The sequence below is a fragment of the Acipenser ruthenus genome, chromosome 13 (assembly GCF_902713425.1).
Source record: "Acipenser ruthenus chromosome 13, fAciRut3.2 maternal haplotype, whole genome shotgun sequence".
Classification (NCBI taxonomy): domain Eukaryota; kingdom Metazoa; phylum Chordata; class Actinopteri; order Acipenseriformes; family Acipenseridae; genus Acipenser; species Acipenser ruthenus.
In genome coordinates this window covers 26,297,286-26,311,743 of record NC_081201.1, presented here as the reverse complement: position 1 = coordinate 26,311,743, position 14,458 = coordinate 26,297,286, and the positions used below count along the sequence as shown (strand labels likewise).

At 35.0% G+C, this 14,458-nt stretch overlaps 1 protein-coding gene across 3 annotated transcripts in view; it reads right to left on the bottom strand.

The window, feature by feature from the left end:
- Nucleotides 1-14,458, bottom strand: part of pcdh15b (protocadherin-related 15b) — a 244,704-nt gene that overhangs the window by 186,455 nt on the left and 43,791 nt on the right. For all 3 annotated transcript variants that reach the window (XR_009330857.1, XM_059035858.1, XM_034031603.3), the window contains exon 2: nucleotides 11,721-11,823. The gene's annotated coding sequence lies outside the window, so the exon portion shown is untranslated. The remainder of the gene's footprint in view (nucleotides 1-11,720; nucleotides 11,824-14,458) is intronic.

Below are 14,458 nucleotides of genomic sequence, written 5' to 3'. Positions count from 1 at the left end.
ACAGGGAATTACCTAATGAGATTAGTTATGTATACTATGTATTCATGTCTAGTATTTAGTATAAGGAATAGTCCAAGTGTGTGTGTTTATTTGTAGTAGTGCTTGTAACAGCTTCTCTCAAAGAAGTGAGGAACAACACTGCTACATTATACAGTAGTTGTATAGTTGCATGCAGGATTTTAGTTAGTATGATCCCAGAGTATACTGTGTGAGAAATAGCTCTTTGAAAATTGGAATTCAGAGCAACATGAAAATCTACAGAACTCTGCCCTTATACCGAATCCTGCCCTTGTCCCAGATTAATTTAATTCATCCTTAAATAATCATATAAATGCACAGATGAGAGACCCAAGGACATGAGATTGTGTTTGTCAAGTGACTGTCTTCAGTGTGTCTTCTGAGGACAGTCAGTGACTGCAGACTTTCTCTTGAGAAACATATGTCAAAGAAGGTTGATCAACTGTGGTAAAAGAAAGAAAAGCTTATAAGCAAAGATTTCAAGGAGATCAGCAGTTCTGACAAATCCTTCCTTACCCACATATACTAGGGTTGTATTTTCCTTTAGACCATCTTTACATAAACTATGCACATGTATCCTCTCATCTTCTATTATTATTTATTTCTTAGCAGACACCCTTATCCAGGGCGACTTACAATTGTTGCAAGATACCACATTATTTTTACATACAATTACCCATTTATACAGTTGGGTTTTTACGGGAGCAATTTAGGTAAAGTACCTTGCTCAAGAGTACAGCAGCAGTTTCCCCCACCTGGGATTGAACCAATGACCCTCCAGTCAAGAGTCCAGCACCTTAACCACTACACTACACTGCTGCCCTGTCTACTCTATTACACTAGAGTAGACCATTCAGAGGATATATGGCTGGTATTTATGACCTGTACATTCAGCAGTTCTGACAATTCAGGGACACAATGGAAACTCTGCTTTACATTAAGATGTCAGACTTAGTTACTTCTCAGAAGGTGTTTACACCTTTCAAGTCTCTTTATCATACCATATTATAAGGTTGTGTGATTAATGCTTGTTTGAAGAAGCTCTGTTACATATATCTACTTTGAGTATCTGAACAACTGTAGTGTGTAATATGTCTCTGTCCTAAAGGAAAGGGATAATACTAAAACATTTGGAATCAAGCTGATACCCATCCAGTTTCTTTACCCAGTGTGATGACATGAAGATTGGTTGCCTAGGAGTATAGTATACATTATTAGTAATGAATATTACCTCCCCAGTGACGTGGCCACTCTGTGACAATCAATAATGGCTTTTTTTTATTATCAAATGACATTGAAGGCCTCTTGGACTGTCACTTGATAATGCATGAATGAAAGTAAGGTGCAAGCCAGCCACAGAATGGACAGAAACAGGCAAGTTAGGCGAGCCATGGTTGATATAAAATAGTATAATTGCTTGCCTACAATCTGTAAATGTTACTTTACTTTCTGGCTCTTTATTTTAAGGAATTATTAATATATACCATATTACTTTGAATTACCACCGCCTTTGAATAAGCGCCACACTCAGATATCAGATTTGTAATTGACGCCACCCTCAAATAAACGCTGCTCTCAATAATTAAACATGTACATTTTTTACCCCTACCCCAGCTCAAATAAATGCAACACTTAATAAAGAAACACATAAAAACCACAGTATGGCAAAACATTACAAATAGAAATAAAATTAATTGAAAATCTCGAATAAAATGTACTTAAAATACCGGTAATACAATTACACACTGGAGCATACTGGTATTTTACTGTAAAGTTTATGGAACCCAAACAAAAAAAGAATACCGTAGGTACACAGCACTATGTACTGATACTTATAAATCTTGTGGGAATCTGGCTGGAGCCTTAATAAGCCACAGAATATAAAAGAACCCACTCCGGGCTCATTAAATGGAGCGGCTAGGGGAAAGACGTAAATATAGCAAATGCTACCATGACAACAAGGTGGAAAGGTACTCGTTTTACCAACATGTAGCATTATATGTGTTTGTTTTTTTTTTCGGCCAATGTGCCCGTTTCTTTGTGTGTTATCGACGTGTTTGTTTTATTATTTAATAAATATACAGCTATGGTCGTTTTAGCCCCATACCTCTGTCTGACGTCACCACCCTCGGCCCTCAAACCCATCCTTGCCACATATGGTGTCATCGTGGGATAACAGCGCCTCCAGGTGTCAGACCAGGAATATTGCAGGTGCTTTATTTTTTGGATTTGGGTTTTTTTCTTATTTTTATTGAGAAAAAATATTTTTTATTCTTTTGAAAATGGAAAGAAGGCAGCAGCAGCAACATCAGCAGCAACCTCTCCAGCATCCAGCGCCCAGAAGGGAGGAGTACAAGTATCCACAGACCCAGTGCAGGCTGTTTTTGTATCCACCGCTGTGCCCACTGTCGTCATCCGGGAGAGACATCCCAATGTTCCCGCTGTTTTCTCCAGCACCCAAGAGGGGCCGCTGGGATGAATACTTCCGCCTGGTGGAGGCATTGAGTTATATATATCCATATATATATCCATATATATATATATATATATATATATATATATATATATATATATATATATATATATATATATATATATATCCATATATATATATATATATATATATATATATATATATATATATATATATATATATATATATATATATATGGATACTGTATATATGCTAGGAATTAGCAAGAAAAGTTATATTTTTTAGTTGTAATGCAGGAGTTGTATGATTATTATTTAAGTTTCTTAAATGCATTTCTGTTTTGGTTGTATGCACGGTATGTTGGCTACTAAGAGACGCTGGGGATAGCCACTGGATCAACTCATCTTCCTCACCGAAGCCCTGCCTGGATCAGGGGACTGTGAGTGTTTAGTTGTCTTGCAGGTTGAAGAGAAAGAAATGCACCGTATATTAAAGAGTTCAGCCCTGCAATTCTTAGAAACTGCTGTAAGAAAAGAAAGGGAAAATAAACTGACAGTGTTGAATTGACTTTTCTCACTTGTTATTATTTCCCTCTCCACGCTACACTGGTATGTGTCCTCACATAGTCAAATACTAATCTGATCTGCGAGCTCAACAGCTTTCAGTTTAAAGTTGTAGGACTTCTTCGCCACCCTGATCAAGTTGTATCCGCAGAAATAAAATTCAATATATGCCTCTCTCAAATACCATAAAAAAACGCAATACAAAAATTGCGCCTTTCAAAAACCATAGTACTTCTAATTACCGCCACCCTTGAATAAGCGCTGCAGGTGGATACCACAACTGATTGGCCAGTCCACTGTGCTTAATATTTTATTAGTATAACTTCAAATTTAATTGAGAACTGTATTAAGTTAAATAATATTTCCTTCTGAATTCCAATGAAGCAACAATCAATTTATGATAAAGTTCACACTTATTCCAATCAACAGCAACGAGAGATATGGTATATATTAATTTTATTTAAATAAGTCACTTGTTGAAGAGTAAATAAAATTATACAAAAAAATTGCTTTTGATATTAATAATTGGGTAACACTTTATATTAAGGTGCTGCTTATTAATGTTGTATAAATGTTTTATAAATGTATAATATATGCTTAATAACTACAGTGTAGGGTGTTAATAAAACATTATAGATGGTTTATAACCATGCAATAGCCATAGACGGAATTATGATTAAGCATCTCAAAGCAGAATAGGTGTCTAAAAACTGTCCCCTTTATAATTGTAATTCTGTCTATGGCTATTGCATGGTTATAAACCATCTATAATGCTTTATTAACGCTCTATGACATAGTTATTAATCATATATTATACATTCATGAAACATGTATAAAACATTAATAAGCAGCACCTTAATATAAAGTGTTACCAATAAGGGTATTATTAACAGGTATCTAAAAACACCAAACAACCAAAAAATGGCTACGTTTCAGTATTTAAACCCTTCTTCAAAGTGTCAGAGTATTCTAATCCACGTTCCTTTACATTTATTTACCACACTTATTTTGCCAAAAGATCATTTATATATTTATTGACATGTAACATATACCAAGGGATAGCATGGTGGATTTAAATCTATCTATTTAAAAGACCCTTTTAGGTTGTATAGTCCCTAATAGCATTGGCAAATCAGAAGCCTGAACACAAACACTTGTTTGCTTTTTTTTGACTTTGAAATGTAAGGGAATCCAATTATCTTAGTGAGTAATTACTATAATGTTGTATCTAATGTCCCATTAAATCATGTGGTGGAAGGCCAATTATATAGTTAAGAGATGTTCTGATAATAATGCATGTGTCTATGAACATACACAGTATATATATAGATATATATATATATATATATATATATATATATAGATATATATATATATATATATATATATATATATATATATATATATATATATATATATATATATATATATAATATTCATTCATTCAAGAGTAAAGACAGAATAAAATCTAAAACAAAATATTTATTTTTCAGCAGCTGAAGTTTGTGTATAGTGAACATTGGACCACACAGGACTTTTGCTCACTGGGTGTTTGTTGGCACAAAATAATTACAAGTGATGACACACTAACCACTAATATCAGTTTGATTATTAGAGATCAGTTTTGTTCCCATTTTTTCCTTTCTCTGAAAAAAGGGTGCATTACCACTCATTAACAGATTTCAGTGACATCTTCAGTAAATATTGACTTTGTATATATATATATATATATATATATATATATATATATATATATACACTACCGGTCAAAAATTTTAGAACACCTCCATTTTTCCAGTTTTTATTGAAATTTACGCAGTTTAATGTCTCAATGTACTCTGAAATTAAAGCATAGAACAAATAAACAATTGGAGATAAAAAAATAAATCATGGAATCGTTTTGTTTAACAAAATTTAATCAAAATTTTTGACTCATCAAAGTAGCCACCTTTTGCAGATATAACAGCCGAACACACTCGTGGCATTCTTTCTACAATGGAAATCAAATATTGTTTAGAAAGTTCTTCCCAACACTGTTGCAGAAGTTCCCACAAATGTGTTGCACTTGTAGGTTGCTTTGCTTTCACCCTTCTGTCCAGTTCATCCCAAACCAGCTCGATGGGGTTTAAGTCTGGAGACTGTGCTGGCCATTCCATGATTTGAAGCCTACCGTCTTGTTCTTTTCTTCTAAGGTAGTTCTGACATAGCCTGGAGGTATGTTTTGTGTCATTATCTTGCTGTAGGATGAACCCCTGACCAACTAGGCGTATACCAAAGGGTATTGCATGGCTGCAAAATGCTGTGGTAGCAGTTTTGGTTCAGGGTGCCACTCACTCTGTGCAAGTCGCCGACTCTGGATCCAGCAAAAGAGCCCCAGACCATCACGCTTCCTCCTCCATGTTTGACAGTTGGTGTCACACACCGAGGAACCATCCTTTCGCCTACTCGACGGCGTACAAAAACCCTGCGTGATGAACCAAAGATTTCAAATTTTGATTCATCGGTCCATAAGATCTTCTTCCAGTCTTCAGTAGTCCACTGGCGGTGCTTCATGGCCCAGGCAAGCCTCTTTTTCTTATTTTGCCATCTTAGCAATGGCTTTCTTACTGCCACTCGACCTGTCAAACCTGCAGCTCGAAGTCTTCTCTTCACAGTTGAAACTGAGACTAAACAAAATATTTACCTGTTATTTGCATGATCCTGTTAAACCCATTGCCTTATAAAGGTGGTCACTTGCTCGTACTGTACCTGCATGCATGGGTGTCCACAGAATTAATTCTAGGGGAGGGGCAAGGTGGTTAAAAGTAGTGGGGTAACATGGTTTTGTATTGCATAATAATTCTTCTAGGCCTTATTTACGTTAACAACTCAGACTTAAACTAAAATCCGGGGGGGGGGGGGGGGAGAGGGGTGTTCTGTTTGTAATTTTATTTAAATATAGATGCTCAGAAATCGTATCTTGCGAAGGATGAAATTTAAAAAAAAATAATAATTTGCACAGTGGAGCTTTGAGAGTGGCTCATTCACAAACAGCAATTAACAGTGGTAACCCTAGCCTCCATATTGACTCTGATTATCAAATTCAGACTAATGAATGTCAAGAGTAAAATGATTTCATCTAATCAGTAATAAAGTACCTTATTGGTCCGGTTTCTTTTCTGGTTGTTTGAATGTGTGAGTTCTTTAACGTTGCGCTGCCTTTCTCTCCCTGTAGTCTGCACACTGAATGCACAAGTTATTAAAAAAAAAAAAAAAGGTCCTGCCCAAGAACCTCTGGACAGCAGCTTGTTATCCTTTTGATCATCTTAGTGTGCTTTCCTACAGCTTTCAAAAACATGATATCATCACCCGAATAGAGGACTCCTTTGTATATACTGTGTACCACTAACTGAGACAGTTAAGGTTTAGAAATAACACAATTTTTTTTTTTTTTTGTTTTCTCACTATTTATTATTTAAGATGTATAAAGTAAATTACTAACAATTAAGTAAGAGTGGGTCATTTTATATGCATTCTGAGACCAAAAAAGGTCAAAGGTCGAATTTCAGGGTAATGCATTTTAACAAGACCGATGTCTATTTATATATTTGTTCTTAACCAATTTTTTTGTCTGAAAGATGACTGTACATTCAATTTTGTTTTGTGAACTTTAGCAAAGACATACCTTATTGGTTTTTACATAAAAATCTTAGAAAAATCATTGTTTTTAAAGATATAATTTTGTCTGCTTTCTTAGCCTTGTATGGCATACAGAAAAAAAAGTAATATGGTAACCTTTCAATTTTATAGCTTTGAAACATTTCTTTACATCTATTCTTTGAAACAAAACAAAAACTGCATGTCTTCTGGCAAAATATTAAGATATAATGAATTATATGCAGTAAAAAGATTTCCTACAAGAAATCAGTTTTTAGGAATTCAGAAATGTTCTCTGTATCTGTGTGCCTCACAGTTAATCTGTGTTTTAGAAGCAGTGTTAGCCCATTCAGTTAATCATTTTTGACCACTTTTTACACTTACAGGCAGCACATTTCGTGTTGACATTAATTAAAAAAAAAACTTAACTGAATATACTTTTTTTTTTTTAAATGCAACACAGATCTAAAGATTATTTTACTAATATTCCTGAAAAACACTGCACAACTATTGTTTTTTGTAAATTCAGATTGTGGACGTCCTGCATGCAGGGTTCAGGCACTTTTGCACTTTCTGATAGCATTCAGGTGTTAAGCAGGCATCTTTTCTTTTCAGAATACCTGAAATGGTTTGCCTTGCAATTTAGAACTTTTCATTCAGCTCTTTTTGTTCTGGCAAATGTTCAGCTTTTTTGATAAGCACATTTTTTTTTTCTTTGAAGAGATAGCTTACTGTGTGGACGTTTAGCATTTATTTGCTGTTCAACAGCTGCACAATTCAGAATGGCATCAGCGGGACATGTCGGTATATATGCAACATAGTGCTTTTTTTGTTTTGTTTTTTATACTGGTTTTATACTTAAAAAGAAAAACCACATGACTGCCAGATTGCAGAGTCAGATTTACAATTAATTTAGGCAGAAGAGATTTAAAAATAATTCCAAGGATAGACAGGTTCTGGATTTCAGAGGGTATCGCATCATTCATTTCAATAGGGATTTGGGGGACCCAAAAACCATGTAGGACTGTAAAGAATGCCAGTTTGCAGAGGGGCTGGATTAGACAGGTTTTACTGTACAATGTTTCAGCACTTTCAATCACAGTACATTTACCTTCAATGCACAAGAAAAAATAAATATAAAACGACATTGTAAATCTCTGTTTAATACATTCAATGTTTAAGCTTTTGTGTAAATGGCTGGTTACCATTTAAACTGCCATTTACATGTTCAATAAAAACTTTTCTTTTTCACATACAGTACTATTTATTGTATGTTCAGTTGTAGTGGTTAATACATTATCAATAAACCATACATTATTGTAAAAAAAATAATAATCAATGCAAAATCCTGATAAAACAGTACACTTTCAGATAAACGTTTGGTAAAATGCGATGTCATTTAGAACCTTTACAGCCTTGTATAAAATAACACATACATTTTTTTAAATACCTGCTGCTTCAACAAAGTGCCACTACTACAGTTTTCTTTAAAAGCAAGCAATGCACTTAAAACTCCCAGAGTAGTACAGATCATTTGAAGAAATTTAAAAAACCAAGGAGCTTGAGCCCCCTGAGTCTAGAGGAATGCATCACAGATATCATATGCTCTGAAATACACTGCTATCATCGAAACAGTCTGGGAAAAGGGTCAACAAGTCAAGTGAAAATCTCTTGAACTTAAATATATATTTGCCACAGCAAACACAAGGACCTTTATATTTTATTCTGGTGGGCAATCTCTTTATAGCTTTCTCGTAGAATGTTAAGCCAAGAATAAACTACAATATAAATCCGACCAGTCATTTGTTTGAACATGATATTGGCTTGTAGGGCCCAATTTTGGGGCAAACCTCCAATGCTAGGGCAAAATGTATTTGCCCCTGAATTTGATCGCAATCGCTAGGGCTATCATTTTCTTAAAGGGAATGTCAGTTGCTTCTGATTTGCTGCAGCTTCTGACTTCCACTCTTCCTTCATTGATCAGCACTAATGGAATTCAGCTCAAACTCCCTTCAAAATCACAACATGAAGAGGGAGGCTCAATCCAGCGCAAACGTAAAGTACTTTGCCGTTTACGTTTGCGTTTTACAGCTTTTCCTCAAAATCGGGCCAGTATAGTTTAAAATCCAATGGAACTGTCCCGCAATATATTTTTCAACATAATCAAAATTGCTTTGATATTTATTCACGCACCCTGGGTCATTAATGAATTAAATGAAACCAAACGGATACCCCTACATCACTTAGTAGAGCTTTGTATCAAACCAGAAACCTCTGCAGCTGAACATTATATAACTGAGATATATTTACATAGCAGATTCCTCATACAACCATGCTGTTGCTGCTGCTGGTTTTCACAGTCTCAAACGTGCTTAATATCACAGAGATTATAATAAAGCCCATGGATCCTAATTCATGAAACTATTACAAGGATGGTTACAAAACTAATTAATCACTTAATGTCTTACATTGCTGATAGTTTGAGAGAAAAAGAAAAGTGCAATGTAGTAAAAGTGCAAAAAAGTAAAGATATTGATCAATACAAGATAGATGCATTTTAAATATTTCTTCTGGTGTGTTTGAACTGCTGTTACATTTTGGTTGTGTTACCAATCTGATACATTTTCCTGTTTCTGTGAGTTTATATTTGCTAAAATCAGAGGTGGGTACAGCACAAACGATTAGAGTATGGTATGCATGGTTTTCCACACTTCGGCTGTAAGGTAGAAGTCAGAAATTGATATGGCTACACTAAAATGAAAGCACCACAAAACTACATCTTTAACCTAGTTAGCCTTTAAAAACATTGTTGCAGTTGTAATAATAACAAGAAATACATCTGTAGGGGGAGTCCATATAGTGCTGCATGTCCATTCCTTTTTAGATTTTAATCTCAAAAGACAATGAACAGCAACTACTTTCCTTTCATACAAAATATTAAAGCTTAAGTAACTTAAGAGAATGCTTCTAATGCAATTTTAAAACCCAACAAAAAAGTGGTACAAACTGTGCAGTGGAACAAAAGCTTTGTGCCATTATGTTACATTTTCAGACAAGTATCAGTTGCAACAAAATGTTTTTTTTTTTTATATCCCTATTACACAAAGGTGTATTATTTGTATTTCATTCCGATTGAAGTTGACTTATATGATTGTATAAGGTCTTCACCTAGTGTGGGTATCAGGGGAAATGTTGCTGAAATAATTAAAAATTACTTTTACAGAAGGGGTGACAAATGATTTCAACACGGTGATACTATGGGAGTAGATCAAAGCAAACTCAAATACTTCAAAAAAGGCTTTAATATGTTAATGACACATACCTTACACAATATGAATATATTATATGTACTGCTATTTAAACATGTACAAGCTCCATACTACAGCATTTTAAAAGCTTTGCAAAAAAATATTAGGACAGATAATCAGCAAAACGTGTTCTGTCTAGAATATTAACTTGGAAAAAAAATACCTCAATGGAAATCAGTCTCATAGTACCCAGCACAAGATCAATGAGGGGAAATAAATTAATTGTTATGGTAGATCTGCTGGCTTCAGTCCCCAAGGTCAGTGGTTTACATCATGGCATGCCTCAATGGTGTCAGCAAGCCCCCCCACCCAAGTTCCTGACCTTGGCTTTTGGAAGCTTATAAGGTAGTGTAGTAAAAAGTTGTCTCTACAGGCTTAGCCAGTGGAATTGACTTCTGTTGATCAGAGGACAAGCTACCCAGACCAGACACTACAACACCACATGCTTTCCGTTGGTATTGTACTAAATGCAGTTCCACAGAAGTGAATAGAAAAATCCCACTTAGTGGAAAGAGTCTATAGTGTTCTTCCCTTTACAGTCCACTCTTAGTAGGCTGAGTATTTGCTCACTGGTTAGAAATAATAATGCACTGTAAAATAATTTGCTTCCATTAACCATAATTGTTGTTCGTAGCTAGTCATGTAGTCCACTGAGGTTATTTTTTGTTTCTAGTAGATTGTTCTACTGTGTTCTTGTTCAGATTGCTTTGAAAGGCACAGCATTTGCTTAGGAGTACACAAGCAACCCTGCAGTCATTTGATAAACAACAATTGTACCTGTCCAAAAATGTGCTGAGATATTTTAGTCCCAGTCATTCAATCCTGTTGGAAGTGTCTGCCACCCAATCTGAGAACATACCCATTACACTTGGTACATGCTGTTCTTTCCCTACAACCACATTATCTGTGATAATCTGTGTTTGAAAGAGACAGTTCGTGCAGATTTTTCACTCATGTCCTTGTGTTTCCCCGACAGCTGCTTGTCTGGATTCTGCTGTTGTCTTCTGTATGGACGTTTGCGTTCCAATTCCAGTTAAGGTAGATAGTTGTATTTACCTTGCAATACTGGACATTACACAACAAAAAAGCTAAAGTAATTTCAATATATTGTACTTCCCTATTCTGGTTGACCTTTACAGGTTTAATCTCCTTTATATTTGTGTGTGCATCAAGAATAACCCATGGTATGTCAATTTTATATTCCCAATTTGCTACTCTGCCAAATCATTTTGCACAGCCCCTCCACAAAAAAAAATATTATTTTGAATTAAATTGTCTCTTTTAATTGTGTCCAAAGCTATTATATTCCAACACCTATTCCAGCTCATTTTACAGGCTATGCAAAGCTTTGAATTGGTCAGGAGAACAGCTGGACACATTTGGCTTTAGAACTAGCGTACTGTAATGTACATTAGTTTTAGGCTGTCACTTCTAGCAAAAAAAAAAAACAAGATTTAAACTTTTTCTTGGCAGACACAGAACAAGCCAAATGGACCAAGCACTTTTAAGAAATGAGAGAGAAAAAAGCACAGTATAAATGTCAAAACAACTTATATGGCAAATCTCTTGTTGATATCTGCACACATTTGGAGTTCTTTTTTTTTCAAATGTTAAAGCTGTCAGAAAAAAGTAACATAGCTCTGTCAAGGGCTGACTAAACAAAACCATTTATTTGTGCTTTTCCAGCACTGTTGTTTGACATCTTTTTGTATTCTTTTGAAAACTATCTTCAAAAGTATGATATAACAAAGAAGGTTCTACCTGAGATCCAGACGGCATAATTGTCTCCACTTGCTCCTGCTTCGTCTTCCTTTGTGCTAATTTTGACGTATCTTTTGGCTCTCTTCCATTTGCATTTGGATGTCTGTTGAAGGAGAAGTACAGTTAATTGATTGAAAAATGGGAAGTGTTTTCTTTAAGGCTTCCTCCTAATGATATAGACTGATTATTTTAGTCAACCGTGTCTTCTATTAGTGGACACTTTCTGGTTTGAAATTTGGAACAAACTTGTTTAAATGTTGATTAGTTCCCACACTTTTTCTACATTTTGATATTCATGGAGATATGCTTAGCTGTTTGCGATGCTGTCCATCCACATGTCCATTCCTTAAAACATATATCTCTGTTCAATCAAGAACTACATACCACATAATCCTGATGTCTCCCTCTGTAGAAGCCAGTTTTCTATACAGTAAAAGTTGACAACCCTTTTGTATATTGCCCCCAACAGTTTGGGTATTAGTCTTGTTGAACTATACATCTTAACTGCTTGATGGTTTTTATGACCACCATGGTCCTCAAAACTGAAAACAATATAAGACAAGTGAATGATATCTGGAATAACCAAGTACACAGCTGCAGTATCTTAGGTTTCTCTGGATGTTCAGTTGTTACAGTATATTTATATTTCCATAAGTGCTGTCGTGTCATAAAAAACTGCAAGCATTCAGTATGATGTGGTTACTCCATAAATGCTGATTATAATATACAGTAAAACCGGCCTTCGCTGTCAGCTAAACTAAGTAGTCACCTAATTTTGAGCCTGTAAACTCCAGAACACATGTGACAGAGGTACCTTCAATAAGCAGCCACCTGTCTTAAAGTTATACTATGTAGCATCTACATTTTTAGAATAATTTCATGCCTGTTTCCTAAAACAGTATATGGGATATATGGGATATATATATATATATATATATATATATATATATATATATATATATATATATATATATATATATATATATTCTCTATTGTTCTTTCTGATTAGCTCATTGTACATGCGTACTATCTATTCAAGCAAAAATGTCTTTAACTACTTTTAAAATCTGCATAGAAGTCAAGGAAAGAAAACTCCACTCAAAACTGTAGACTGCTCCAGTAACTACAAGAACCACACTCAAAACAGAACAAAACTAATATAATATACTAAGATGTATACCTATTGTGATTTTTTTTTCAGTAGAAAACAGTGAAACTATTTGATTAGTTTAGTTTTAAAGTTAGTGATTAGTGCTAAAAGACATAAACATATCCAAAAAACAACATCCTGCCATACATCTGGTAAGGAGGATAATATGGTTACTAGAAATGAAAAAGGATAAGCTGTCGTACGTTTCTTGCTGGTAGCTAATCTTATTGATCTGTTTACCGAGACATATACATCTCTCGTGGGATCCCTATTCTCTTATTACTATGGATGACTTGAGAATATAGTGTAAGTGATCATTCTGTGCTGGGTATCACTTCATATGTTAATGTTTGTCCATCCTTAAAACAGATGACAAGGATGATAGCATCACCTCTGGGACACTTGCATTCGCTTTTGAGATCTCCCATGCAGGATTCATCATTTCTGTTGTGGTAGGGTCTTACATCAGGATTTCCATTATTGCAGACTCTTTTTCTCTTTAATTTATTAGAAGGTGTCTCCAGCATCCTGTTCACCTTGAAAACATAGAGCTGGATACTGCCAGCTGCACTTTTCACAGCAGTCACTGGATGTGTCCAGATCTCAGGATTTCCATTCACATGAGAGTGTTAAAACTTTAATACCAAGTGCTATCATGCTCTTTGAGTGCAAAATATAGTCAACTATTTTAAAACCCCAAAATTGCTTCTGAAAAGACTTGGCAGATGTGGTGGGGAAGCATATTAGGCTTCACAACAACCTGCTTCAAATAAGGGCTTCAGTGCACAGCACTAATATGCTCTGTGACCTCAGGTGAAGAGGACAAGGCTAACGTAAGATAAATTTAATGTTTTAACTTGGGCCATGACATATTCGCCATAACAATATAATAATAGGAGATTATGTGGTCCAGTGGTTAAAGAAAAGGGCTTGTAATCAGGAGATCCCCGGTTCAAATCCCAGCTTACTCACTGTGTGACCCTGAGCAAGTCACTTAACCTCTTTGTGCTCCATCTTTCGGGTGAGATGTTGTTGTAAGAAGTTTGAAAAATCTAATTGGGATACCATTAAAATATCAGTGTTACCAAGAAACCTCATAATGAGCAGACCATATCATTAGAAGCTTTGGAAACCAATATTGCACAGTGGTCCTGATAGAATAACACACTGGTACCAAGATACTGCAAAGCACAACCCTTGTGTGTTTAAATGAATGAAAATGTGGAACCACTGCCATGCTATTTTAGTGCCACTGCATTGTTATCGAAAAATCATTTAGGAAGGGGAATTTTCAGTTTTTGAATGTGATATTATATATAATATCCCTTCTAAAAGGTATCTATTTATTTTTCTCACATATTTACAGCAGACATGACTGTGTAAATAATAGTGTTTCTAGAGCAAAGGATTTAAATTATAAATGTGAGGCTTTTGAAAGCATGTTTGCAAGATCTGGAGGACTTCTTTTACTTGACTGACAAAAGTTAAAATATCTAATCCTAACCAAAAAGGTCAACAGCTCGTCATAACTACAAACACAGTTGCATCATGATCTTTAAAGTACAGCAAGGAAATAAATCTTTCCAAA